This window comes from Canis lupus, chromosome 15 (assembly GCF_011100685.1).
Source record: "Canis lupus familiaris isolate Mischka breed German Shepherd chromosome 15, alternate assembly UU_Cfam_GSD_1.0, whole genome shotgun sequence".
In the NCBI taxonomy this organism is placed as follows: domain Eukaryota; kingdom Metazoa; phylum Chordata; class Mammalia; order Carnivora; family Canidae; genus Canis; species Canis lupus.
Window position 1 is genome coordinate 1,392,527 of NC_049236.1, and position 27,784 is coordinate 1,420,310.

Sequence of the window (27,784 nt, forward strand, 5' to 3'; positions counted from 1 at the left end):
GTTGGAAGAAGATGCTCTGTTTGATTCCTCTGTACATTCATTTCTTCGTCCACCAGGTGTGTGTAGAGAGCCTGCTACGTGCCAGGCACTGTTCTAGATGCAGGAGTTACAGTGAACAAGACAGGCTAAGTCCTGTCCTCTTGGAGCTCACATCCTAATGCCAGGTGGTGATAAGCAAGGCAATGATGAAACAAAATGTTTCAGGTGGTGTTGGGGGCTGTACAGAAAATGCAGAAGGGTGATGGGATAGAAAGTCACCGCATACGTGGGGAGTGGGATCTGCTTGGGTTGGTGCTCACGAGAGACTCTTGAGGAGGACACACCCAAGGTAAGGTGTGGGTGACAGAAGGAGCCTGACACGAGAAAAGTGGAGACAGCAGTTTTCCAGGAAGAGGGACCGGGAAGGGCAGAGGACCAAGTGGAAACCCAGAAGGAGATTTTAAGGAAATAATATGCACAATGGTGTTTGATTTTGTGGACTGTCATCACTGTGGTCCGGCGACACTGTGCCTGGTGGGAGGACTTACCCTGGGACCCTACATACGCGGAATGGGATTTCTGCAAGAAAACCAGTTCTGACTTCTAGGCAGCAGATTCACAGTTGAACTTGGAGAATCAGGAACGGCTTCCATCACAGGCCTGCTAAGAACTGACCGTGGCATAGGATGAGTGCTCTGGCGTGAAGGACAGACAGGAAGAAAACGCCTAAATTCACCACCAATTGCAGAAACTCCTGACCCTTGTGACTCTCGTAATGGCAAAAGTCAGGAGGTTTTGTAAGATCCCATATACATGATCTGGAATAGTGCTGTTGAGGTTTCTAGTCCGGGTTCTGCTATTGATTATCTGTGTTTCATTGTCTCTTGGAACGAGTCAACCTTCCTAAACTTGGTGATACTGCATGAAGTGAGCGGGTTAGATCATCAGATGGATTCTAGGGGCCTTCTTATTCTTTTTCTGTTAATGCCTTCAAATGCCTGCATTGATGATCAGCAGTGAGTTTTCTTTGTGTTGTAGCCTTTTCTGAGCCTCTGCTGTGGGTGAGGTTTGAATGCTAAGTGAAAGTGAGTCATTCGTAATGGTAGCGGATCCTTAACATGATAGGTGCTACTATGAACCTCTCTTGGCGTAGACCAGCTGTTCCCAAACTATAGTCTCCAGACGGGCACTAGCAGCACCTGGGAACTTGTTAGAAATGCAAATTCACAGCCTCTACCCCAGAAACCTTGGGGATGTCACCAAGAAAATCTGTGTTTCATCCGGAAGACTTTCTACACACTGAAGTTTGGGAACCACTGGTGTAGAGTAGGTGCTTTAGGATTTGGGGACTACCAGTGATGGGCTCTTATATTTCAGTCATTCTTGTGGTCACAAGAAATGGTTATATTTGTAAGATGTTTATCCAGCTTGGCTCGGTGAGCACTCCTGTGGCCGTAAAGCAGAAGGAAAGCTCCCGGCCCGTGCTGGGATCTTTGGGTTGGCATCATGTCCCCAGCCACTACCCCAGGGGAGCAGCTTGGAGGAGAGCCTTAGCAAGGGGGTGTGCTCATCCTAGAGGAAGCCTCGAGTGAGGGCACCCCTGCATGTGCTTCCGCGGAGTCTGGCTTGATCAGAGCAGGTTGTTGATTATGATTAGTGTTCACACTTTTTGAGAATACGGAGCTGTTCTGACGGTAGACGTGTTCGGCGGGTAGATCTGCGTGCACCTGTGTTTGTGAAGATCAGTGGTGCCGAAAGGTCTTGGGTCCCAAATAAAAAGTAATCTGGTGACCGTGCTGTATGGTGAACTTAGACTTCGGATCCAGTTTGGTCTCTTGCCTAAATGTCCACTTATAAATCTAGGATGAGGTGACCAGATGGTCCAAATCACCCAGGACTGTCCCGTGTTTCCCCTTCCTGTCCCTCTCAGTCTGGTGTCTCGGATTTGGCTCTGCGTTGCCCACTCCTGCTGGATCTTGTCCAGTCGAGGGACATAAACATCCTGGCACCTTCCTGAAGAATGGGAAGAAAGGAGATTCTGGAAGCACAGACTGAGCCGCCGTGCTGGAGGCCGAGGAAGCGGACGCCGGAAGGGAACGCTCCCACACCCCCAGGATCCCCGAGGAGAGCCGGCGCTGGAGGCATGCAGGCCCAAGAAGGGGAGAAGTAAGTCTGTTTCTCTGGCAGGGCTTAGAGGAGGGTTAGTAGTAGGTGGGGGTTGGGAGGTGGGGCTGGGATGGCGAAGGCTGGGAGGCAGATGGGCCACGCAGGAGGTGACAAGGGCACGGCGAGGAACATGAGTGCTTCAGCCCAAGCTGGCCTGGCCTCTCTGCTCACGCCTTCTGCCCCCTTCCCGAACTCTTTCATCTCTGCTCCTCCCTGGTCCTTCCTGTCATTCTCTCGGCCCCACCTCCCTCGTTAACCCCTGCCCAAGTCCCTGCTGTGTCCTGCCTGCTGTCCACTCCGTCCTGCTTGCCTCGTTTCTGTCCGTTGTTGACATGATGACAGCAGGAGAATGGTAGAGTCCAATCGTGATAAGTGCTCTCCCTGTTCACAGATGCCAGCCGTGACCACGAGCCACCCCCAGCAGTTCCCGAGCAGTCCGCCCAGGGCCAGCGCGTGGAGGACGCACAGCGGCTCGCTCGCAGTTTGCAATGGCCAAAGCTGGAACGGAGGCCACAGAGGCCGAAGAAGCAGCGGGGGTCCACAATTTTCAGAATAGCCCTGAGAAAACCATCTCCCGAATTACAGCCAGTTTTGCCAACAAATGTTGTGAGAAGAAGGCCCCGCTGGGTCCCATCGTGCCCGGATGCCATTCCTCATGGACCGTGAAGATCTCGCCTCTGCCTTTCTAAGCAGGTTGCTCTCGTTTCAGCTCTGGTAGTCCTGGGTGACCTTCTCCAGGAGGAAGTGTGAACTTTGTTTCTCTCTGAGTCCTGGATTAAACTGTCTCACCCGAAACTGGCTCATTTTAGGCTAGAAGCACCTCTAAACGTTGCTGTTTCTCAGAAGTTGCCAAGTTGATGGCACACTTGTGTCATATGTGAGCGGGGGTCCTCTTCTGGCCTGGTCAGCATGCCTCCTGGTAGGCTCCTTGGTGCTTTGCTGCCCTGTCCTCCCTGCCCCACCCCATCCTATCCCAGGGGAGACCCACCCAGCAGGGGGGCCCTGCCTCTCCTGGTGAGGACCGTGTCTGTAGTGGATATGCTGTGGCCCGATGTGTGAAAGAAAGTCTGGTCTGGTGGAACCAATGTCTTTTTAAGTTTGAGGGGAGACGGGGACAGGGCTCCATCCCTGGTAGCTTTCAAGGAGGCCATGCCCTCACCTCAGCCGTTCCTCTTCCAGCCTCACGCTGTTACTCTCACCTTCTCCAGGACAGTGTTCTTGTCTTTATTCAGTTAAAAGTAACGTTGGTTGTTTTTTTTTTTTTGTTGGTTTGTTTTGTTATTGAAAAGCAGCATGTCCTTATTATAAAAACATCAGACATGTGGACAAAAAAGAAAGAAAAAATACGAGCTCCAAATCCCGCTTACCCCAGAGACAACCATGGCGATTCTGTTGAGGAGCTGTGCATAGATGTGATGCCACACACATGCCTGCACATACGCGTGTGCATACAGATATATATACACTCATGTGTATAATTATATATATAAATGCAACTGCAATGTCACGATGCCACGTATGTCCTTTGATAACATACATTGTCATTTAATGCCTTATGAGCATTAGCTTTCTAGATCAAGCTTTTTTTTTTAATGATTAAGTAATGCCTTTAATTACAGAAGAGACAACTGAGACCAGAAATATAGAGTAATTTTCAAAAAATGAGGGCGTTAAGTCATTTAGTATGAGGGAACAAAGCCAAGCAGATACAACTCAAAGAATACACGTCTCATGGCTTTTGTTTTTGCCATGAATTGCAGGAGTCTATAGCCATGGTAATGTTAAAGTATTCAATTATGGAGACAGACCATCATTTATTTACCTAATTTCATATGGCTTGAAGTTTAGGTGGTTTCCGATTTTCCTCTGTTTTAGGCAGCATTAATAATAATGAACATGGTTCTAGTTAATTTTCATACAATTATTTCCTTAAGGTAAATCCCAAGAAGGAGATCAAAGGACAATTGATGAAGGTTACAAAGACCTTGGAGTATGGAGCCTGCATTAATTGCTTGGCACCTAAGCGCATTAGGGCCTGGGCCACTGGGAAGGCTGCATGTGCCCTTTCTTTGATGACTTTATATATCCACCCTTGGGTAGCTCTGGCCTCCTTTCCCTTGGCCACAACAGAGCATACCCATGAGTGACAGCTAAGCTAAGCAGATGACGGATGAGGGAGTGGCGTCTCTCCGGGTTTCGTATTGGGGTATATCTCATGGTTCCTTACTGGATGCTGCGAAGTAGTCATTCCTTCATGACCCATTTATGGAGCAGTCACTGTTGCAAGGCGCCAAGCTGAGGGTGAGAAGGCAAGGGTGAATGAAACAGGGGCTCCATCCTCTGGAAGATCCAGTACCTAGAGAGGCCAATGACTAATCACACACACTTAACGCCATAGCATAGTAAGAGGAGAAACTTGATTGTATACCTCAGGGCAGAAAAATCTGGAACAATCCAAAAGTCTCAAAGGAAAAAACATGAAACCACACCTGATCCACTGGCCTATTCATGACAGCTGTCATCTTTGAGTGTGTCCTTTAGGCGGTGACACGTGCTTGTGGTCGTCCTCACTGGATAGCACCTCCTTGAAGGCATTGTCTGTGTGCCTCCGGAGACCCTGGCACCGCTTACCCAACGTATTCTGAAATCTGTTAAGTCTGAAATCCAAATGGGAGGAAACAAAATTAAAGGTAAAGGGATTCATGACTTAAACAAAGTCTCAATGTTTTATGTATGTAGGGAAACTTGCATTAATTCATGTCCTTCTGCTTGATGGAAACGTTTTCAAATATTTCATTATGAAAGTAACGATCTCGTTTAAGAAAATATGGGAACCAGAGAAAAAGGAGAACTGTTCTCCCATTTCAGCATCCTACCCCAGGGCTGGTAGCATTGTAGACCTTCACCCAGAAAAATCTGTATTAAGATGGTGTTGAGGACAAGAGCAGAGGCATATGGGAGGGTTTTTTTTTCCAATTTTTATTTTTAATTAAATACGTTTAATGTTTAATTATATTCGCTTTGTTCCAAATTTAAATAGTACAAAAGCATAGAGACTGGAAGTCTCTACGGCTCAGCCTTCTTGTTCCCTGGAGATGCCCAGTGGCATCAGCTTCTTGTGAGCCCTTCTGGAGTTTTTCATACGTATAAAGCCATGTATGTACGTAAAATATGAATTTTTAATGGAGATCTTGGCAGTATTATTACTGAATGTTCTAAGTTTAGCCTAAACTATCCTTGATATTAGCGGCAGGCCTGGGGTACAGGTGGAGAAGAGACAAAAGGGCAGAATGGTGTGTGTGCGTGCGCGTGTGCGAGCGTTCGTGAAGGGGAGTAGGTGGTTGTTGCTAGCGGAGGTAGTACAGGGAGGATGAGAAACAAAGGAAGAGAGCTACCGTCCATTCATGTCTCCAACCAGTATTTAGTGAGCATCTACTATGTGCCAGGTTACTGTTCCAGACCCTGGAGACTCAGGAGTGAACCACGTTAAAATTCCTTGTCGTCATGGATATTGTTTAAAAATAGAAGGTGCTAGACCATGAACATAAACATAAACATAATAGTAATAAGTAAATTATAGTCTGTTAGAATGTGGTAAGTACTATGGAAACAAGGAGGTAGAATGTAGGAGATAGGGAGTTTCAGGAAATGATTTTAAAGTGAGTGGCCAGGGTAGGCTTCGTTGAGAAGGGGGCATATGAGGAAAGACTTGGAGGGGATAAGAGAGCGAACCCTGTGGATATCTGGGGAAGGAGCATCCTCAGAGGAAGAAGGCAGTGCAAAGGCCCTGTGGCAGAAGTGTGAGGCCTGAAGGCTGCCAGCGGCCACCCCTCTGCCCCTCACCCCTGCCCGGGCTACTCCTGGTGACCCCTTCACTAAGGCTGGCTTCCCTTGGGGCCTGAAGAAGCTGGTGTGGGGGATGATGTGGCGTTGAGATTATTCTATACTAACATTATAGTGTTTTTCCTTTCTCTGAATTTTGATCCTAATGTTTTATTTTGCTCCTTCCAAGGATAATTCTGTGGTTTGGATATTCATTTAGCCAAACTTAGGAAAGGCGTGTCTGTGGGGTGGGGGCGGCGGGGAGAGGTAGCATGGCTGTAATAGCAAAAAGCAAGATTGAGGAGCTCAAGGGGTCCTCAATCTGAAACCAGTCCTGCCCCCTTTGAGTTCTGGCCTTTTGTATTGGGCACATTATTCATCCTCTCTGGTCCTCGGTTTCCTTACTTAGAAATTGAAGGGGGCGGGGTGTACTCAGGTGGCTTTAGGGCTGTTCTTGGACTGTGTCACCAGCCAAGATAAGAAGTGGTGTCGGGGGATGTTGAGGAGCCCTGCGAGGGGGGCAGGGGCGATTCTCCCCGCACACGACTGCACACATGCTGATACGTGCCACCACCTGATTTTCCCTCTTGGACTAGGAGCTCAGCTTGGCCCTTAAAATAGAATATTCCATCTGAGTGAGTCCCCGGTCCCTGATGGTAGCAGAGGAGACACGGCCGCACTGCTAATTGCATTCCTCTCCCCGTTTCCTTTGAGCTCTTGAAGGGCTGGTTTCCTCCCTGTCCCCGAGCCACCAGCCTGTGTGGACAGGACAGTGCTGGCATCTGGGGCTCCTTCCTTTGTTCTTTTTTTTTTTTTTTTTTTTTGGCCTCAGTGTGTCCCTCCCCTCGTTGCCTCCATCCGTGCATGTGCCTGGAGTCTTTCGTCTGCCCTGGTGAGCTAGGCAGTGGGGAGGAGGAGGAGCGGGCCATTGGCATCACCAGTGCTCCACGTGGAGCAAAATCACTGTGAATTTAAAAATCGGATTGCGCGTAAGAGGTTGTGGGGGCAGAGCTGGGGCCTTGAGCAAGTCCCTGGAGGAGCCAACCGCTAAACACAGTAAAAGGCTTTTTCTCTTTCACTCTCAGTGCGAGGCACCTTGGTGGTAGCGACAGGCTTGCCCATCGCTCAGCGTTGCCCCTGGTTCATCCTCACCCACCCATCTCTAGCATCCTTCGCTCAGCAGGGCGCTGGAGGCCTGGAGGCTTCTCCCCTTCCCGGAGTTCTGTTGCTTAGGTTTTCTGTTGGGGGCGTTGTGTCCCCTCAACACGGAGGGGGACGTAGCCATCCTCGGGCACCTGCAGCCGAAAATGGATTCTGAGAGGCTTAATTTGCTGAGCTCGACTTCTGAGTGACGTGATCGTCCCAATCCCCTTTTAATAGATGCATACTGTATACAAAACCCCCTTCTATTACTTTTTACATTTCATGTGATGCCCTTTGTCTCCATCAACTGTTGGGGAGAGAAATTTTATTTGGAATATTCATAACAAGTCTATCGCTAATTATCACTTTAACAATGTGTTATGGAGTGTATCCATGCAGTCATCTGGAAAGGCACATATGCCACGAAATTTGGGATTTGCTGTGTACTGTGTGTGCCCACTCTTAGTGTTTCACCAGATCTTTGCTCCGGGAGGAAGTAGAGGTGCTTTGTAGGGGAGAAGGGAGGACTGACGTTGCAGCTGAAGGCACGCATCCTGCATGCATTCAGTCCTGCCCTCGTAGCAAGGATTTCCAGGCTTGATCGCTTTTGAGTGTCAGAAAACCCTTCATGCGAAACAAAACTGGGTGGCACAGCGAAGCCCGGTTCTGGAAAGCTGCAGAGATGGGATCTGAGGTCACCCCCCGGCCCGCGCCAGGTGGACCGATTCCAGAGAGATCTAATCACAGGCAAAGAAGAGGCCGTTGGCCTTCGTGCCTTCCTGATGCTGGCAAGAAGGGCAGGGCTCCAGGTGGGATCTGCACACCTGAGAAGCAAACACAGAGGAACTTCAGCATCTCCCCAGGAGACAAGAAAATGCCCTGCCCATTTCTCCCCGCTCTCTTTTCTCCTGGGAAGGGGAATGAACCCGTGCGAGTTCCCTCTTCGGGATGCTCAGTGGGTCTGAGCCTGGGGAGCATGGGATTACATCCTGGGGGGGGTGGGTGCAGAGGAACAGAGGGGGATGGAGTCGAGCTCCTGGACCCACAGCCCCTGTCCTGGTGCAGTAAGAAGTCAGGTGGCCTGCAGGAGGGGCTAGCGATGGCTCAGCCCCTAAGCACCTGCCAACCCTGGCTCCAGGCGGCTTTGTGGATCTCTGTGGGGCCTTGCTTGTAGCTCTGGTGGGAGACGGGGGCTCAGTCGTTTCTGGGTATCCTGGGAGTGCGCTGAGGGAGGTACTTTGGGCAGCTGCAGAATTGAATCTGTTCTAATGAGCTTTTTATAAAAAGTTTTTATTGCATTTGGAGTCTGGTTTGCTAGATGTCCCTCCAGAAATGATAACCGTGATTATTATTTATTGAGTACTTACTATGTGCTAGGCGCCTAATTCATCAACAAGCTACATTAACGAGGAACATTAATGGAGAGTTTATGATGCACCAAACTCTCAAGCCCTTTAGAGACTCACCTCACAGGTGGAGGAGAAAGCTCCCACTGGAGTCGTCATTTGCATGGGAAGAAACTGAGGCTCAGAGCGCTAGCTAAGCTGTGCTAAGTGGCTCTGCCCGGAAGCTGCATGAGGGAAGGCAGCAGTTTTAGGCCTGTCTTGCCACAGCAGTGTTCTTCTTTCCCATTTTGAAGATTTTCATTTATTTATTCATGAGAGGCACATAGAGGCAGAGACATAGGCAGAGGGAGAAGCGGACTCCCTGGGGGAGCCCGATGTGGGATTCGATCCTGGGACCCTGGGATCACACCCTGAGCCAAAGGGAGGTGCTCAACTACTGAGCCACCCAGGTGCCCAACCACTGAGCCACCCAGGTGCCCCTTCTTTCCCATTTTAAAGCAGCAGAAGAGACAGTACCTAGAACAGCCCCAAGAAAGTGGGGTAAATGTCAAAAAAACAGGGTGTTTCCTGGCTCTGTGTGGTGGGACGATGATGCTGGCTCTGGACGGGGTTTATCGGGGCTGTGCAGCGTTTGGTTCTAGGGGCTTTGCACGTGTTGAGGATACACTATAAAAACTCGATGCTGGCCGCTTCCTTAAAGAACAGGTTTAATAAACCTTGGATTTCTGACTGGTTTGGTTTATTTGTTTTTGTTTGACGTTGTGGCAGGATCCTGGAGTTGAGTAGGACTGTATGTGAGAGGGATAATTCTGGGCGTACTTAAAAAGCAAGCCACCACAAACAGGTTCTGATGCAGCCGTCATCCACTGGCAGGTGGCTATGGGCAGGTGGGCTGTGTGGAGCCCGGATGGGCGGAAGAGGTGGTAGGGTCTGTAGGTGGACAGGCCGGCTGGCTTTGTTGTGGTCCAGCCTGGGCCCAGCCAGGCCACGACCATTAACTGCACCAGCACCACCCTAATAGGTGGGTGATTCAGCTCCTTCCTGCTTTTTATTACCGGACAGAGACTATAACAGCCCTTTGATTTAGCTAGTTAATAAAGTAAGCTATCAGGCTCCACTGTTTAACTACTGACTGGATCGCCTGGGGCTTGTTGCTTTCTGGGAAGCTTCTGATATTGTTTTAGAATTGAAGAGAGAGAAAGTGTGGGATTTGCAGGCTCCCTGCAGGCCTCCCACTCCTTCCTGGGCAGCCCCACCAGCCGAGCGTGCAAGCACCCCTCCCATGCCAGGCCTCCTCACTGTTACCTCGTCCAGTGACTGGCTGGCTGGCATGGCCGGGGATCTGATTGGCTCTTGGGTGTCATGTCTAGGGGTTTACTTTTTGAGATGCCTGAGAGGGAGGGAGAGAGGGGGTTGTATGAGAATGTTGGGGTCTTCAGGTGGGGCCCTATATTTGTCTCCTAGAACTGCTTTAACAAATTGCCATGAACTGGGTGGGTTAAAATGACAAGTTATTCTGCTCCAGTTCTGGAGGCCGAAAGCCCAAGGCCAAGGTGTCAGTAGGGCCATGCTTCCATCAAAGGCACTAAGAACCCATCCTTGCCTCTTCCTAGCTGCTGGCAAAGCCTAGTGTTCCTTGGCGCGTAGATGTGTCATTCCGATCTCTGCCTCTGTCATTATATGGCATTCTCCATATGTGAGTCTTTGTGTCTTCTTCTTGTCTTAAAGGACACCAGTCATGTTGGACGTGGGGGCCACTCTAATCCAGGATGGCCTCATCTTAACTAATTACCTGTGCAATGATCCTATTTCCAATAAGGTCATAGTCTGAGGTCTGGATGGACACCCAAGTTGGCAGGGGGTCATGATTCACTCCAGCCTGGGCCCTTTGGGAACAAGTGAAGAAGATACGGGGAGCATGGTGAGCTGATTCTCAGAAGGAGGTGTGGAGAGAGCTGGGCTCAGGTGTTCCAGACAGTTCTGGGCAGCACAGTCCAGTCGAACTTTCTGTGATGCTGGAAATGTCCTGGAGCCGTGCTGCCCACTACACTAGCCACCTGAAATGTGGTTAGTGCCACGGTGGAACTAGATTTTAAATTGGATTGAAATTCAGTTTCAATACTCAGGTGTGACAAGTGGCTACCATATTGGCCAATGTAGCCCCAGACCCTCCGGACACTGGATTAAGAGAAGAGGGGATGTGAATATTTTCAGAGTTTGAGCCTGTTCATTTGCATCCAGGGTGGTTATCAGGTGTTTACAAACCTGAGCAAGGTCGACCGTTGCTCCATTTTCCCTCCTTGACCAGGAGAAGGATGTCACATGAAATCCTCTGCTGTTAACTGTGCTTCGCGAAGTGAGCCATGCTGCAAGCCACTTGGGGTCCTCACACCTCCAGGGGGTGCCCATGAGTTAGGGCTGAGTCAGCGCCCGTCCTCACCCAAGGGCATCCACACAAACGGAGCACAGGGTGAGGAAACCACAGGCCAAGGCTGCCTCCCCTCTGACAGACCGAGAGGAAGAGGTCCAGAAAGGTAGAGAAATCCGACAAGGGCACGCAGCCAGTTGTGTGATGAATGCCACTGATTGGCAGATTTCCTGAGCCCTCCCCAAATCCCTGACGCCTTTTTTTGACAGACAATAGTTTGATTCGATTATCAGCTGTTACGAGCAAACTGTGGGATTTCTGTTCTAGGATCAGATGCCCTTTCTGACTTTAATCCCACTAGGAAATGGTGTTTTGTTTCGTTGCTATTTTTATTTTGCACACTGGCCGAGGTTTATAGGTGATCCTAAGTTATGCACGGTTCCCCCTCCCTGCTGGTGTGCATCAAATACCCACCCCGTGCCAGGTACCCAGGCAGAGTCACCTCACCGTGTCACTTAATCTCCTCGGCTTGGGCTGGGGCTTACTGACCCCTTCTATAGACGAGAAAACTGAGGCCCAGAGAAGTGGAGACAAGAGTCCAAGCCCATGCTCTTTGCACAGGGAGACGCCACCCCCTTAGGAAGCGGGGAATAAATGTAAATACCCTGCATGAATCAGAAGGGCCTAAAAAAATCAGAGTGTCACTTCAGGGCAATGATCAGATGATGCGCCTCCACAGGGAAGGGGAGGCCAGCGTGGAGGCCGAGCGCAAGCAGATGCGAGGGAAGCAAGCACCTGACGGCCACGCTGTGGGGTCTGAAAGTGTGGAAGGAAAGCAAGGGACAAAAGGACCGAATTGTGGAAAGGGAGAAGAGCTTGTGGTTGTCAGTGTTAGGGAGGGCAGGGTGGCCGGTCCAGGACACCGGGAGGGCTCCTTGTGCTCATGCAAATGTTCTGTATCGATGCCAATGCCCGGGGTTCGATGCTCTCACATTATAATATAGTTTTGTGGGATGTTATCACTGGGGGAAACCGAGAGGAAGGTTCGTGGGGTCTCTCTGTATTATTTCGTACAACTCTGTGTCAACCTACCATGATCCCAACACGTTTAATAAAGTGTAAATATATATTTATTTATATATTTATTAATTAATTTATTAACATATATTTACACTTTATTAAAGTGTATACACATATATATACGCTATATATGTACATAAACCCTAGGAGGGGGACGAAGAAAGGGGGAGTTGGGGGTCATTTGAGTCAAAGAGGTGGAATTTGGTTCCTTTCGTGCTCCGCAAGGAGTGCTCGGGCATTGTCCCCTGCAGCCCAGGTATATCACGTCCGCTCCAGGGACGTTCATGCAGAGGCCACAAGGCCGCCCCTGCCTGGGAGCCACTGTGCTGGACGACAGTACGAGAGACAGAGAGGACAGAGGCCAGTCAGGATCCCCAGAGGGGTGATGTGCGATAGATGCTGGTCGGGCAGGCATCCTTCCAGGGCTGGGGACACAGGGAAGAAAACCACTTGCCTATCCCGAATTCTTGTGTTGTACAGTGGGAGCCAGACAATAAACACGGGGCAAGAAGGCGAAGGGGGCATGTTGGATGCTGACGGGTGCTGTGGAGAAGACCGAAGCTCAAAGTGGGACAGAGGGGCTGAGCGGGGCTGCTTTTGCTGGAGTGGTCAGGGGAGGCTTCTCTGAGGAGGTGACATTTGAGGAAGCCCTGAATGACGAGGAGGAGAGGGCTGTGTAGGAAGAGCAGGTACAGAGTCTTTGAGACAGGGGGCCTCCGGGTGGCTCAGCGGTTGAGCACCTGCCTTCAGCCCAGGGTGTGATCCTGGAGACCCGGGATCGAGTCCCACATCGGGCTCCCTGCATGGAGCCTGCTTCTCCCTCTGCCTGTGTCTCTGCCTCTCTCTCTCTGTATCTCTCTCATGAATAAATAAATAAAATCTTAAAAAAAAAAAACAAAGTCTCTGAGACAGAATGAGCTTCTTGTGTTTGAGGCAACATGAAAGCCATCGCATGTGAGGAGTGGGGTTGGAGTAGAGGGGCAGAGGGGAGGCGGGAGAGATGGCCAAGGGCCAGATCCTATAGGCTCTTGGAAGCTTCGCTAAGGAGTTGGTATTGAGAAGCCCATGGAAAGTTCTAAGTGGGGGAGGGACATAATCTTCTGTGTGGGAGATGAACTTCAGAGGGGCAAGAGTGGAAAAGTAGAGGGCATGCTGTGCTATTGCAGCAGTCCAGGCAAAATGGTGGCTAGGACTTTGGTGGTGGAGATGGAAAGGTTGTTGCACTTGGGGAGACTCTGGAAGTAGAGCCAGCGGTAGTCAGAACATAGGTTGGCAGAAAGAACAAAAGCCAGGGTGGCCCTTACGTTTGTCGGTCACGTCTTACCATAGGGCACTGGTCACACTGTTCTGGGTCCTTGTGACACTGGGGATACGTGCGGATTGGCTGGGACCCAGGAACTTGGGTGGTACGGGAGTTTCTGCTGCCGTTTTCACTCACCTGGGGTCTTAGGCTCATTCTGGCTTCGGAAAGCAAAGAACGTGCTCAGATTGTCTTGTTGATATCAGCACATCAGCTTGGTGAGAAAGTTCCAGAAACCACCCTGGCAGCTGCCCCTTGCGCCCCAAGGAGAACTGCAGTGTGTCCCTCACCATCTGGGGGCCACAGGCAGCCCTCAAGGCCGGGGCATCCCTGGACACTGGTGACTTGTCCGTGGGCCTGGCCCAGCTGTTTTTGTTCTCCAGAAGCCACCCTGGCCTTGCGTTCTGCTCTGTGGAGCTCACGCGTCCAGCTCCCAGCAAGGAGACTTTGCCCAGATTGGCTGGTCCTCCACAGGGCGTGTCCGTGGGGCAGAGGCCTCAGGCCCGGCCCAGGCCCAGGCAGCTGGAGTCCTTCATGTCTCTCCTGAAGGTCACTGTCTCTGGCTTGTGCATCTGTTGTTGACCTCGTCATGGCTAGAAGACTGGGGAAACTCAGGTACTGAGGCCTGGCCGTGGCCCCACGGTCACGGAGGCACCAGGGTTTATGGACTCACTGGTTCAGGGATGCTCCTGCACATAAAAGTCATGTCATCTAGAAAGAAAGTGTCAGCTGGACAGGAGCAGGACAGTGGGGGTCTCAGCGAAGGTGTCCCTGTGTCTGCAGAGAACAGAACAGGGGGCGATAGGCTCTGGGTGGAAGGGGAGGTTCTGATAGTACCTAAAATTCCCATGGGGGTGCCTGCACAGCCACCAGCCAGCCTGTTCTCTGTGTCTTCGTGCTTCTCCGGCCCAGCTGTGAGGAGGGTCGAATGAGGGCATGGTACGCGAGGTCCAGCCACAGGCCCGGAGGGAGCGGGGCCAGCTGGTCCCAGGAGGCCCTTCCAGCTCTGGGCCCTTCTCATTCTGTGGCTCAGCTGGGGCCTCCTGGCTGCGCTGTGACACACAGGAGAGCAGACCCTGGAGAGGGAGGTCCTTTCTGGGGTCACAGCACTGCTCCCCTCTCCTGCCGTTGCCTCCCCATCCGGGGGGCCCTGCTGGTCCACAAGCTGAGGCTCCCGTGCTGGGGGCGCCGGGCTGCATCTCCTCAGGGGCAGCCTCCTATGAGAGTTTATCAGCGCTTGGCTTTCCCCCCTGGCCGGCTTGTGTCCAGCAGTGTCCAGACGAGCTGGACGCCACCCGCAGCAGGGCTCGTGAAGGGGAGGCCCCTCTCTGCTGTGGCCTCAGGTGAGGTGCTCGTGTCCACCGTGATGCTTGATGCCAGCCGTGCTCAGCTGAGGCTCCGGAGCACCTCTCCGCTCGTTCCTGGGGTGCAGGGTCCTGTCTCTCTTTGCAGGAGTGGTGATTACGAATACGGGAGGTGGAGGGAAGGGTGCAGATTTCAGTCAGGTGGCCCTGGGTTCAAGCCTTGCCTCTCCCATTCATTCGTACCTCTGTGCTTTGGACAAAACTCCTGAGCCCCTCTGGGCCTCACCTCCCGCTGTCTAAGCTAGAGATGATGCCATGCTCTCACTTCAGATTCTTTCCTTCATCTTCCCTTGTCTGAGCCATTGGGCCTCAAATGGAATTGGTCCGTGGACAGAAGACTCCACACACCAGCCTCCGCAGGTGGCCCTGCACCGCGTGGGAAGCCGGCAGCTGCAGCTGTAAAGCCGTGTCGAGGACAAAGCATCGTGGTCCGCAGGGCCCTCTGGAGACCCTGCTGGACCCCACCTTGGGAACCATTGCTCTTCTTTTGTTTCTTTTTTTCCTTCTTTTGGAAGGAAATCAATTAACTTTATTTATTTTTTAGGTATTAAGTTTTTAATTTTCATTCCAGTATGGTTAACACGCTCCTTTTGACAGTCTGGATGCTTGCTGGCTTCGGGGCCCCTGAAAGTAGGATGCCCCTGACCTTGGTTCTCATTGCAGAACACTCGAAGAGTTTATTTGAGCCGGATTATTGTTTCTGCACTTCCTCCTGCCCCTGAAATGACAAGCCTCAGCTTGCATTTGTAAGATCCATCCCCAGACCGGAGCCCACAGTTCAGAGGCCCCATTTATTCAAAAGAGGGGTTGGACGCCCAGTGTCCATGTGACAGGCACAGAAGCACAACCTGTGTCCAGGCCTGTCAGCTGGAGGAACAATGCGGATAAAGGGTGCAAACCAGACAGATCTTGGTTTGAATCCAGGTCCCAGCATTTACTGCTTGGGTGGTCTGGGGTGTGGTAGGTAATGTCTCAGTTTCCTTATCTGTAAAATGGGAAGCAGAGATTGCTTTGAAGATTAAAGCAAATAATATTTGAAGTGCTTGGCACTTTGACTGAACACCTAACTAGTTACCTGCTATGTGCTAGGCAAGGCACTGGAGACCCCTCCAAGACCCTTACCCCTACCCTGGAGGGCCCCAGACCAGTGGACAAGCAAATTCCTGCCCCCTCCCTTATGAGTTTTCTGGTTAATGAGGTACTTTCACACACACCCTGTGATTTAACCACCATGATCATCCTAGGCGGTGGGTATAAAGGCGGGGCCATCTCCATATTATGGACAAAGACACCGCATCCAGAGAGGTGAGAAGGAACCTGGCTGTGGCTTCGTCACCAGGGTTCGCCAGGGTTAGACCAGAGGCTGGTCTCTGACTTTTAGCAGGAGTTCCTTCCCCTGTACCTTTGCCTCTCAAAGCCTGATCCAGGGGCCGGCAGCACATGAAAACATTAGAAATGCAGATCTCAGGCCCGACCCTGGATCTTCGGAATCAGAATCTGCATTTTAAGAAGATGGCTCAGGTGTACGCACAATATAGTTTGAGAAGCTTGGCTGCAGGTCAGGCACATCGCTTCTAGTTGAGAGTCAAATGATGACTTGTCTGCAAGCCAGGATTCCCAGCTCTAAACAGGAGCATATAACTGTTGGGTGGCCGCATAGTGTCATAGCTGTGTGGCCAAGCTTTGGACCTGTTCCTTCAAACTCTGCCTCTACTGCTTGTCAGCTCTTTGACTCCGCGGTACCTTGTGTCATCTCTTCAGGCTTCACTCTACAACCCCAAGGCGCATAATACCTCAAAATGGCTGTTGTTTGCATTAAAAGTGGTCAACGTTCCTTGAGGGCTTGCTCAGGTCAGGCAAGTCCCATGGGCCACTTGGGCAGCCCCAACCAGTGTTTGGTTTTATCATGACCTCATAGGACTTGAGAAAGAGGCTTAACACATGGCATAGTATTTATGGACAGAGAAGAATGGTTATTTCATAGTGCCCTAAGGCTTGGCTGACCCCCCATGCTAAACATATCCCTAGATACAAAGTTTTTCTAGCACTCACATAACCGTGAAATCGGCATCTGAATGTCCATACCCATCAGACACTGCAAAATGCTCCGAGAAGCTCCTTTCCAGCCTAGAAATTCTATGATACCCATGTAGTTGATAGACTAGCTCTGAGCTGCCCAACCATGTAAGATGATAGCATGCTAGGGATGTCAAAACCCTAGCAGTCACCACACTGGCCACCTCATTCTGCAGATGAGAAAAGGGAGGCTCAGAAAGGTCAAGGGACTTGCCTGAGGTCACACAGGTGGTCAATAGCAGAAACAGAGCAAGATGAGGGCTCCCCACCCTCAGCCCAGTGCTTTCCCCTTAAGAATATTCCTTAAGGGCTTGCATTGTGTAGGGTGATGCTTAGAAGCTGGGCATATAGGCAGTGAGCAGCGTAGCACGTATCTGTTCCCTGGAGCTTACATCCTGGTGGGGGGAGGGGGGGCGGGGGGAGACCACAAACAGGTAAGGAAGCTAAGAACAAGACAATTTCAGATGTTGATGACTGCACCAAAGGAGGTCCAGTGGGGGTAACATGCTAGCAGTTGTTTTGTACGGGGAGGCATTGGGACTGTCAGAGAAGTCCTCTCTGAGATGCATTTGAGGTGAACTCTGAATAAAGCGAGGAGTGAGTTGTGCAGGTATGAGGATGAGAAGCTCTCAGGAGGAGCCAACCTGTTCCTACGTGGTGGTTCTTAATCCTGGCACGACCTGTCACAGGTCAGGTTCCTCTAGGTGTCCCCTGGAGTGGAGACCTGTGTGCAGGGGGCTTGCCAGGGAGGGCATTGTCCCACGTGGAGGCAAAGGGGCCAGTCCTTTGTCTCCATGCCACTGATCAATCATTGGTGCAGGCTGCTTTTAGGGAGCGTGTGTGGCTCCTTTTGGTAATGCAGTTTGGGTAATGCAGTGCCCTTTGTTGAAGGCAGTGCTAGGGAGGGATCCAACTGTGAGCCAGCAACATTCCCAGCAGCTGGGACAATGAGGGCCACATTCTGGGCAGCATCATAGCATCCACCACAGCCTGTCACTAGGACACCAAAGAATTTTTGCTGGTAGGGCTGTACCACTGAAGGAGATAGGAGGACATCTTTATCTTGATTTATTTTTCCTTTGTCTGAATATTCATTTATTTATCACATTCGTTGATGATGTTTAACTGCCTTCCAAACTAAGGGGCCAAAGGGGCAGTAACGAGTTGGGCACAGTTCCCATCCTGGACTTTACAGGTCTTTGGGTAGAGAGAAAAGTTGACAGAGAGACAGTTAAGTATCTCCATGTAGCTCTTCCAATCCGTGAATTGCACAAAAATACTTCTGTAATAGATCCTGCAGTCACTTAAACATTCAAATCCGTCAACGAGAGCTTTACGTAATGTGTCACATCTGAATAAGTTCATCCTTATTTAATGGACAGAGGTCACGGGGATTTCATAAACCCATTTGATTAGCTTCTTTTGGGAGAAGGAAGGAGGGAAGGGAGAGATAAATAGCCCTGTACAACTGAATAATAATAAATATAGCAAATATTTGTTGAGTTCCTTACGCTGTGCCGGGTGCTGCTCTGAGCCCCACATGTGAATTGGCTCTCGGTCCTCCTGACTTCTTGGTAAGACGTATATTATTGTCACTTCATTTTATAGATGAGGAAATTGCAAGAAATTTAAGAATTCTTGAGTCATTTTTTAAAAATTAGGAATATAAAGGCAAAAAAGGAAAGGAATTAAAAAAGGAAGCCAATTAATAAAACTAAAATTAGGCAGACCCCCCAGATTTCCTTCTGACCTTTGTTGAATGTATAAAATATATTTCATAGTTTCTATCTATTCCAAATGTACTAGATTGCATTGTCCCTTTGTAGTTTTATTACATGTTGGGATCACATTTTTCCTCTTAATCCTGCATCTATGAGGATCATTTTGGAAAGCAATAGGAAAAATGGCTTCCTGTGCTCAGAGTTTTCTGTTTGGATTGGCCTCTGGCCACTGATCTGGACTTATATCCAGGCCATATTCAGGACCTGGGACAAGCAGCAGGGTTAGAGTAGGAACAGAGAAGAAAAGCCTTTGGATTAAAGTGCATGAAAGCATTTGAGAGTGATAAAGCACTGCGTCAACATGATATTTTTGTTCTGTCATTATCATTTGGATTTCTGTAATTATGTATCAGGTCTGACTCCAGTTTCTTTAGATAAAAGCAAAGACTGGTGTTTCCTGCAAGCCTGATAGATGGCATTCCCATTTAGTAAGACTTTACTTCTGTTCATGGTGTAACGCAGGGGTCACAAAAACAGATGTGACATGGCCAGGCAGGTCAAGTCAACAACCCATGCAGTTGGGAAGGGGTGGCCCCTAGAGAGCCTACAGGTCCAAGGGAGGGCATGGGCTGAGCCAGCTTCAGGTGAGCCCTGCCTGTGGGAGTGTCGCACAGCATTAGCCAGAAATACAGGTCTTTAATGCAAAGTTTCTAATTCTTCGCCAACTAACTCAGAATTTTATAAAAGACCATGTATGCCAGAGAAAAACATACCCACAGACGAGATTGAAGGGCTGCACTAGATACAAGCTCTGGCACAGTGGGAGAGATTCTGGGTGGGTAATTAGGTTGACGAGGCCACATGATGCTCAACAAATCTCATTAAAGGAGCTTGAGTTGGTACTTTGAGCTCTAAGATCTTGGGCAAGCCATGTGTTCTTGATCAGCATCAGGTTCTTCAACTATACAATGAAGCCTTTGCAGATTTACAAAATTGACCATGTTCATGTACGCACCTACCACTACTGGAGTGCAGTGCCCACTGCATGTGTTTATGGTCCCAGTGATTCCATCAGCAGTTAGCAGGGGTGCTCCACCTTGGAGGGACAGTAGAATCACCTGGGCAGCAAAAATATCCCCATCAGGCTACACTTTAGACTTCTCACACCAGAATCTCTGAGAGTGAGATCTAAGTCTGTATTTTGTTTTCAGTCCTCCCAGTGGGTTCCAATGCTGGCCAAGGTGGAGAACCATTGCCTTAATGTATCTCAGAAATGTCTTCAGAGAGACATTTGGTCCATTACTAGAGTTCCCCAAGAAAGATCAGTCTTCATTGTTTAAGGAGGGGTCACCCTTTGGAAATAATTGAAAAACAAAAGTCCATCAAATCAAATCCAGCAATGCCATTTGGATTGTTTCAAAAAGTGAGTTAGGATCTCTTCTAAATAAGGAGGTTAAACCCATGATGTGGTTAGGAATTGGCGCTTGAAGTCTAGAGGAGATGCTGATAATAACTACCCAATGTCATGACCTCCAGAGGACCCTCTGAGCTCCAAAACATGCCAGAGTCCAGGGTGCGCTTGAAAGAATTAAAATCATTATTTCCTATAATACACAGCTGGATGTGAGGTCTGGATTTAGACATATTTTGTGATGTGGAAAGAACTTTATGAAAAGGGAACCTGTGATCTCAGGTAGTGTATTGTGTGCACAGCATGGATTTTGGGTAGGGATTGCCCCCTTTATGTTGCTCCATCCCCTTCCCGTTATTTCTCACCAGCTTTATAGCCCTGGACCTTTGTCTCTCCAGGCCTGAGCAGTCTTGCAAGATGGTTGGGATGTGCCAGATCCATCTTCTGGTAAGGGCTGCCCATCTTCCCCCTGCTTCTCTGGTTAACACAACTGCCATGAGGGCACACATAGCCCAGTAGATGCAGGAATTGGCCAGGTGATGGTGGTTGAGGAAATTGTGAGACTGAAGAATGCTACTCATGAGGATCACTTATTTTATTTTATTTTATTTTATTTTATTTTATTTTATTATATTATTTTATTTTATTTATTTTAGTAAGAACATGGCATGAGGTCTACCCTTAAAAAAAAGATTTATTTCTTTACGAGAGAGAGAGAGAGAGAGAGAGAGAGAATGAGCAGAAGGGGCGGAGGGAGAAGGAAACTGAGTCTCAAGCAGACTCCACACTGAGTGTGGAGCTGTGATATGGGGCTCGTCTTATGACCCTGAGATCACGACCTGAGCTGAAACCAAGAGTCAGATGCTGAACCAACTGCACCACCCAGGCACCCTAAGATCTACCCTTTCTTTTAACAATTTTTTCAGTGTACAATATGTATTGTTAACTGTAGGCAAAATGTATAGCAGGCCTTATTCATCTTCCTTAACTGAAGATTTGTGCCCATTGAACAGCAACTCCCCATTTCCCCTCCTCCCACTCAGCCCCTGGAAACTACCATTCTTTGATGATGAATCTCTTTGACTCAATGAATTGGACTATTTCAGATAGCTCGAATGGTAAAATCATGCAGTAGTTGCCCATCCATGACTGGTTTATTTCTCTTAGCAGAATATTCTCAAGGTTCATCCACATTGTTGCATTTGGCAAGACTTCCCCCCCCCCTTTTTTTTTTACAGTTGAATAATATTCCATTGTATGTATTTATCAGATTTTTCTTATCAGTTCATCTATGGATGGACACTTCAGTTGTTTCCACATTGGCCATTATGAATAATACTGCAGTAAGCACAGAGTGCTGATGTTTCTTCAAGGTCCTCTCCAATCCTTTTGGGCAAATACCCAGAAGTGGGATTACTGGGTCATATGGTAGGGACCCCCATGCATGGTGGCTGCGCCAATTCACAACCCTTCCAACAGTATACAAGGGTCCACTTTCACGTGGGTCACTTTTAATTGTTCTGCTGACTTCCTCCTCAGTCTTCTGATGACAGCCTCTGTGGGGGAGGCCCAGGGTCACTGGCTAGAACTCTCTGTCCTTTGTGAATACAGCCACTGGGTCAGGCGCTGCTTGAGGGGCTGTCCACGTATCTATTCAGTCAATTCATTCATGCCACGATATTTACGGAGAGTGTACCAGGTGGCAGTCCTTGTCCCATGACCTCTCACGTTTGGAGAACTTGCATTTTTTTTTTTTAAACTGGAGTTCAATTTGCCAACATATAGCATAACACCCAGTGCTCATCCCGTCAAGTGCCCCCTCTTTGAGGTTCCTCAAAGAGTTAAAAAGAGAGCTTACATTCTTGTGAGGGAAGGCAGGCAATAAAGAAACAAGTTAATGTATAATTTTTCAGATAGTTATGGGTATTGTGGAGACAAAGGCAAGGAGGGAGGAGGACAGCCAGTTTTTTCAACCACTCTTGGAGGGGTGGCATTATACCCATATTATGTGAGGCTCTGGAGGGGGTTAAGTAACTTTCCAAGGTCCTGCAGCTCGAGTGATGGAGTCCAGCCTTAAACCCAGGGCTACCTGACTCCGTGAAAAGGACTTACAGTCAATGTCAGGCCCAGAGTTGGGACCGGAGTGCAGAGGTGACAAGGGGGTCTCATGTCCTCAGGTAGCATTCAGCTCGGGATGGGAAAGGACAAGGAGGGGGCATCCAGCTACTCATGACTGTGACCGCTTCCACTGCGGTTTGCACAGGGAGCTGGGCATTATCTCAGGAGCGCCGGTACTGCCTGTGGCTCCCAGAGGGAGTTGCGGGATCCCGGGTGACACTTGGGGAGTTTGCTGGTTGTACAAGTACAGGAAGGGCTTTTAGGGTCAAGGAAGTAACACTTGCAAAGGTGGAGAGACCAGAGTCTTGGCTTGTTGGCAAACAAGATGTAAAATCACCGATACTTCTCAAAGGTGTTCTTTGATGCCAGTGTTTGAAGGAGCCAAAGAGGTGTCTTAGGGGTCCTAGCCCGTGCCTCCCCTGCCCACCTTCTCCCTCTTTTCCTCTCTTTCCCCCCTGTCCCTCCCCCTCCAGCACCTCTGTCTCCCTTCCTGTCCCCCTACACTCTCTCTTAGTAAGCCTTTAGAAAAAGCAGGCCCTGCTGAAATGGCCCAGTGAATTAGAATCAATGAGATGTAAGTTCAGCCTTAAAAAGAGCCATCCTCATGTTCTACACTGTGGCTTGGTTCTACAGGAATAATTTAATTACCGGAGTGTTTAATGTGTTTATTAATGATCTAGATCTGTGGCCTCCAATCACTTGGGTCTCTTCTTCAAACAGAGCCTGGTATTAACCCAAAGATGAAAAGAGCTGCTGTGTTTGGAAGGGGCAGGGGAGGGAGGGCGTAGGCCTGGCCTGGCCCAGTGCTCACTGTCCCCTGCCCACCTGTTGCCAGTAGCACCTCGAAGGTCTTACCCGAAGCCTCTATAGTCCCCAGAAATGATGTAAAGTCAGCTGGCTCATCTAGAAGGAGGCATAAGAGGAGCAGTAGTTTGTAGGTGATGGTGAATTGGCAAAGCTGGCAAGTAGCGTCTGGGAAGAGGTGTCACAAAGTCAACCAATAGTGTGAAGGGTGGAAACTGATGCAGGAACAAAAATGAAGTGTTTTGAGGTTTTAAGTGTTGCCACTGGGGACATTGAACAGATTCTCTTGGCGATCAGAGGAAGAAGAGAATGTAGCGTGGGTTTGTGGCACAACCAGAAGGCACCTCTCCCTCCATCCAGGCCCAGGTCCCTTGACTGTTTCAGGAAGAAATCCCTGATCCTTGTGTCAGCAGTGCCCAGAGCTTTGGGGCAGCCTGGTCACCACCTTCTCTGGGCAGCAGTTGGCCCAGGTAGGGAATGGCTTCAGGAAGAGGAAAGAGCTGGGACCTTGGAGGCAGACACATGTGGGTTCCGTGTGACCTGGGAAGAAATCACACCTCTCTGAGCTCCACTTTCTCCTGTGGTATGGAGGTCTCAAGTTCTCCACCGAAGAAGGAATGGGGTGATACAGGCCGCTGGTGCCAGGTGCGTGGAGGCTCGGCGGCACTGGTCATCAACTCTGCTGCTGTGAACAGATTTCAGAGTCACCGATGCTTCTTCCCATTAAAGTAATATGTGTTCATTATAGAATATTCGAAAAGGACACCAAAGTATATAGAAGAAAAGGAAATCACCCATTATCCCTCCACCTGGTGACTTTAATGTTTTAATGTGTATAATGTAACCATACATTAAATTAATATCCTGCTAATGTTTTGATATATTTCCTTCGTCTTTTTTTTTCTGTGTGTATATAACATATTCTCACAAATGGTTTTTACTATACATGTAATTTTGTATTCTCTTATTTTTCTCGAACCTTTCACCAACATTTTCCTATTTAATAATTTACAGTTATTTCAAAAACCTGATTATTAGCTGCATGATGTTCTATCATTTGGATCCATCATAACTTATGTATTCATTTCCCCCGTGATCATTTAAGGTCTTCCCAGTTTTTGCTAGTCTTAATTATAATGAAGAATATCGATTAGCAATGTCGAACGTCCGTCTACACATTCTTCCGGCCTGATCAATTCATTGGGTTAAATTCCTAGGAATATGTTACTGGGTCCTGACATTTATTGCTAAACAGAAAGGATGTATCAGTTTACACCCCCTGAGCTGGGTTTTGGAAAGAGGGACGATGTCTGAGTGTCTGAGGTTACATTTCCTCTCCTGTAAAATGTAGATAGTAGTTTGAACTTGGCAGTGTTCTTAGTTTTGAATGGGGTTGTGTACATGGAGTAAAGCCCCTGACCTAGTGTCTGGTGCCCTTCTTCCTTTATGGTCTCTGTTGTTCAGCCTAATTGTTTTATGAGATAAACCACATTGTCATTACCTGATCCTTAAAAGCCTCGGGCACCTCACACCCAAGCACACATATTTAAAACCCTGAGTTACTGCCACTGCCACCAATCCAAGTCCATGCACCCCGTTTAGAATCTCCCAGCTACTAGAATGCCTCCATCCCTCACACAGCTTCCCCCAGCAGCAGGACAGTTCTCAGTCCCTCGCCTCTGTGACAGTGACCTGGGGAAGCAACTGTAGGAAAGAGAAGTAAACCTTTTACAAAATGTTGATTAATGAGTGATAACATATGCAGCGAGCTCACAGATTCTGGAAAAGAAAGGGGCAGCCCCATTTGGGAGAGAGAAGACCTCAAGTAAGTCCTGTACCAGCACAAGGAAGTAATGATGGCTTAGCCGAGCAGGGCTGCCATGTCTGATTGTACAGGTCACGCACTGCACAATTTTGGGTGCACGTCATTCACAGGATGGGTTGTCACTCAGGACTGCGGGGAGGTGGAGCTGTTTATGGGACCAAGTGTCTCTGGAGGTCAAGGTCAAATGTAGTGAGAGGTAAATGTAGTTATTGCATATAAAGAACATTTAGAACAGGGTTTGGAATCGGTGATCACTACTAAAGGTTAACTCTGATTCTTATTCATGTGAGTTAATGTTCCTTGTGTTCGTGGGAAGGACTAGCTTGTCACAAACAGCATAGCCCAGACACCAAAAATATCTTTCTAGTTGCTTAGGCATGACGTGAAGACAAAGCTAGATTGGTATAAACGTGCTCTGAACGCTGAAAAGTCCTGTGCAGATTAAATCTGTTACTTGAGTCCACAAACCAGCTTCTTTGCTTCTGTTGACTCCTTGGAAATAGCAAGTAACCAGACTTTTATGTGCCAAGAGAGAAATAAATGGATTTTTAAAATATTTTGTCTCAGTGCCTTTGAGCTACTGGCAGGAGTGTGCTGGTGTCCCAGTGCTCTTGGGGAATGAGCAGGGCCTAGAGACAGAGTTGTGTGTACTCCCAGGGACACCAGAAGGACAGACAAAAGCCGCTGTCTCCCCACCCACCTACACACTGGGTGTTCATTGGGTTTCTTTGTTGCCCTCCCCAAAGCCTGGGAAGGAATGTGCAACTGATGCAGAATTCCTCTTCTGTCCGTCCCCCCCACCCCACCCCGAGGTCACCACTCTGGGGTGGCTGGTGCCTAAGGAGGGTGTTGAATGAGGTGGAGGGCAGAGCCAGGAGCACCCAGCCACCAGCTGCGAAGGAGTCCGGGATGGTGCCTCCTCTCTGAAACTACAAATCAAGAGGGAAGGTACCAGAGGCCTCACAGCACGGGACGTAGAGCATGGGCCTTGCCGCCAGGCCTACTGGGCTCCAATCTGTCACTCGCGGTGTGACCTTGGTCAGGTTACTCTAACCAAAGAAGGGTTAGGGTTTCAACATATGAATTTTGGGAGACACAGTTTGGTCCTTAGGATTGGGGAGAGTAGAACTGTACAAAATCATCAAAAGGAAGTAAAAATGCCAAAGAATAGGACCTGGATGCTTAAAGTAGGGACAGGTCTCAGCCACATCCTACAGGCATTAGTAGGTCTCTTCCAGATTCAGAGCAACACAGACCAAACGGCAGGCAGATGTTTGGGGTTGATGGAGAGCTCCCCTTTTTTTGGAAAAAGATGTATTGTGTGGTAGAAAGAGACTGCAGGGAGTTTTGAGGAACCACACGGATACCCCCCAGTCTGGAGACTTCAGGGGTGTGGTTGGACTGGGAGAGATGCAGAGCAGCCTCCTCAGAGCTCCTCCCCTCCCTCTCCTGGTAAGTACTAGCTCCAGAGATGAAGGCCACACGAACCTCTAACTGCTCAGCTATTCTTTCTTTGTCCCCATGAAAAGGATGGAGCACGATCTCTCAGGAATTAGCATGGAATACGAGCAGACCAAAGAAGGACAGTGGTAGTGCTTCTAGATGGCTGTCAACAATTCCTCCCACCCCTCGATACACCCACTGCTCCTCCCACCCAGAAGCGAGTCCCTTGAATCTGATTGGCCTTATGACTTGTGACTCACTTTGTTCAATATGATGTGGTGACAGTGACACTGGTCAGCTCCAGCCCTGGACCTTTGGAGACCTGGGAGCTTCCACTTTTGTTCCCTCAGAACCCAAATGCAACGCAAAGAAATCTAGGCGATCTTGCTGGAGAGAGAAGCCGTGGAGGACAAAAGACCACGTGAAGAAAGGGAGAGGCCACATGGAGGAGAACCTAGGCCAACAGACTGAGGGAGGCCATCTCGGGCCCTTCATCGCCAGTCAAGCTGCCCAGTTACTGAGCCCTACACGGATCTCTGACCCACAAAACTGGGAGCAGTAAAATGGTGGTTATTTGAAGCCACTCCATTTTGGAATCACTTGTTAGGTGGCAATAGGGGGACTTTCCCATCAGAATGGCCTGTGTACTTGAAGCCAGCTCTTCACAGAGGCTGGAGGTGCACCTGACCCAAGGGAATGCCCTGGTATGGAACTAGGAACAGAGTTAAAGTGAGTGAGTGCCCAGAGGCAGTGGTGTGGACTGAGACTGCCCGAGGCCCAACCCCACCCTCCTCTTCTCCATCTTCCTTAGGCAACCAAAGGACTAAGCAAATCATGGCACTCATCTCTCTAGTTCCTGTTCCAAGGAGAGGAATCAACCAGTGCCCTGGAAATAGGAAAGCGGAGCCTAAGGTGAATCTACCAATATCATTTGGAGAATAACAGGCCCAGACAGAAATGAGATGAACCAAAGGTAAGGAACCAAGGAGAAAAATGAGACCTAAGCAAAAATTCTGCTTCCTCATCTTTGTCTTCTCTAAAAGGAAGAAATAGAACATGACAGAAAGAATGATGAAGGAAGAGCTCATTTTGGAAGAACGTTCACTCCAATAAACAGAAAAGGATTGTCTTAGCCAATTGCTTTTGTGGAAATCACGAGAAATGGACTTTATGAAACGAGGAAAAATAAGAGAAAGCCAACAGGGAGGTAAATAGAGAACTGGCACAATTAAGGCAGGAAGTTGATGATAATAGTACCACTGCAGAACTTTGGAAATAGCAAGTAGAACCATCACTGCAAAAAATTAGTGACCTGGCTTGGCAAAATTGCATAAAATAAAGAAGGAAAGGGCGAAGGGCAAAATGCGCGAACAAAATAGTTATAGAGAGGAGGCAAAATGCAAAAAAATACTATTGTTTGTGATTTTCATATAGACAATGGAACAAATGAAAGAGAAAAATTACTAAAACACATGTTAAATGTATCTGAAATCAGTTTGCAGAAAGGGCTCACCAGCAGGGAATGAGAAGTTACATTCCATTCAACAGACTTTTATTTGAGCTCTGATTTCATTTTCAGGCCCTGTGCTAGGAACTAGGGATACCAAGAAACACAATTTAGAAATAAAGCCTATCTTGATAAAGTTCACGATTACTGGAGAAGACTGATATTAAGCACACAATTACGATAACCACTGAGTGTTATTATGGGAAATGAAAAGTATGCTCTGAGGACCACTGTGGGGAGGGATTTGAGGGCCACTAGCCACATCTCCAGGTCAGGGGACATTTCATTCCCCTCCCCCCTCATAACAACCC

At 48.9% G+C, this 27,784-nt stretch overlaps 1 protein-coding gene across 5 annotated transcripts in view; it reads left to right on the forward strand.

Annotated features, from left to right (window-relative positions):
* Window positions 1-27,784, forward strand: part of HIVEP3 (HIVEP zinc finger 3) — a 459,199-nt gene that overhangs the window by 154,709 nt on the left and 276,706 nt on the right. For 3 of the 5 annotated variants that reach the window (XM_038557696.1, XM_038557695.1, XM_038557697.1), the window contains 2 exons: window positions 1,910-2,145; window positions 2,537-3,064. The exons of the other annotated variants lie outside the window; for them this stretch is intronic. The gene's annotated coding sequence lies outside the window, so the exon portion shown is untranslated. The remainder of the gene's footprint in view (window positions 1-1,909; window positions 2,146-2,536; window positions 3,065-27,784) is intronic. 5 annotated transcript variants of the gene reach the window in all.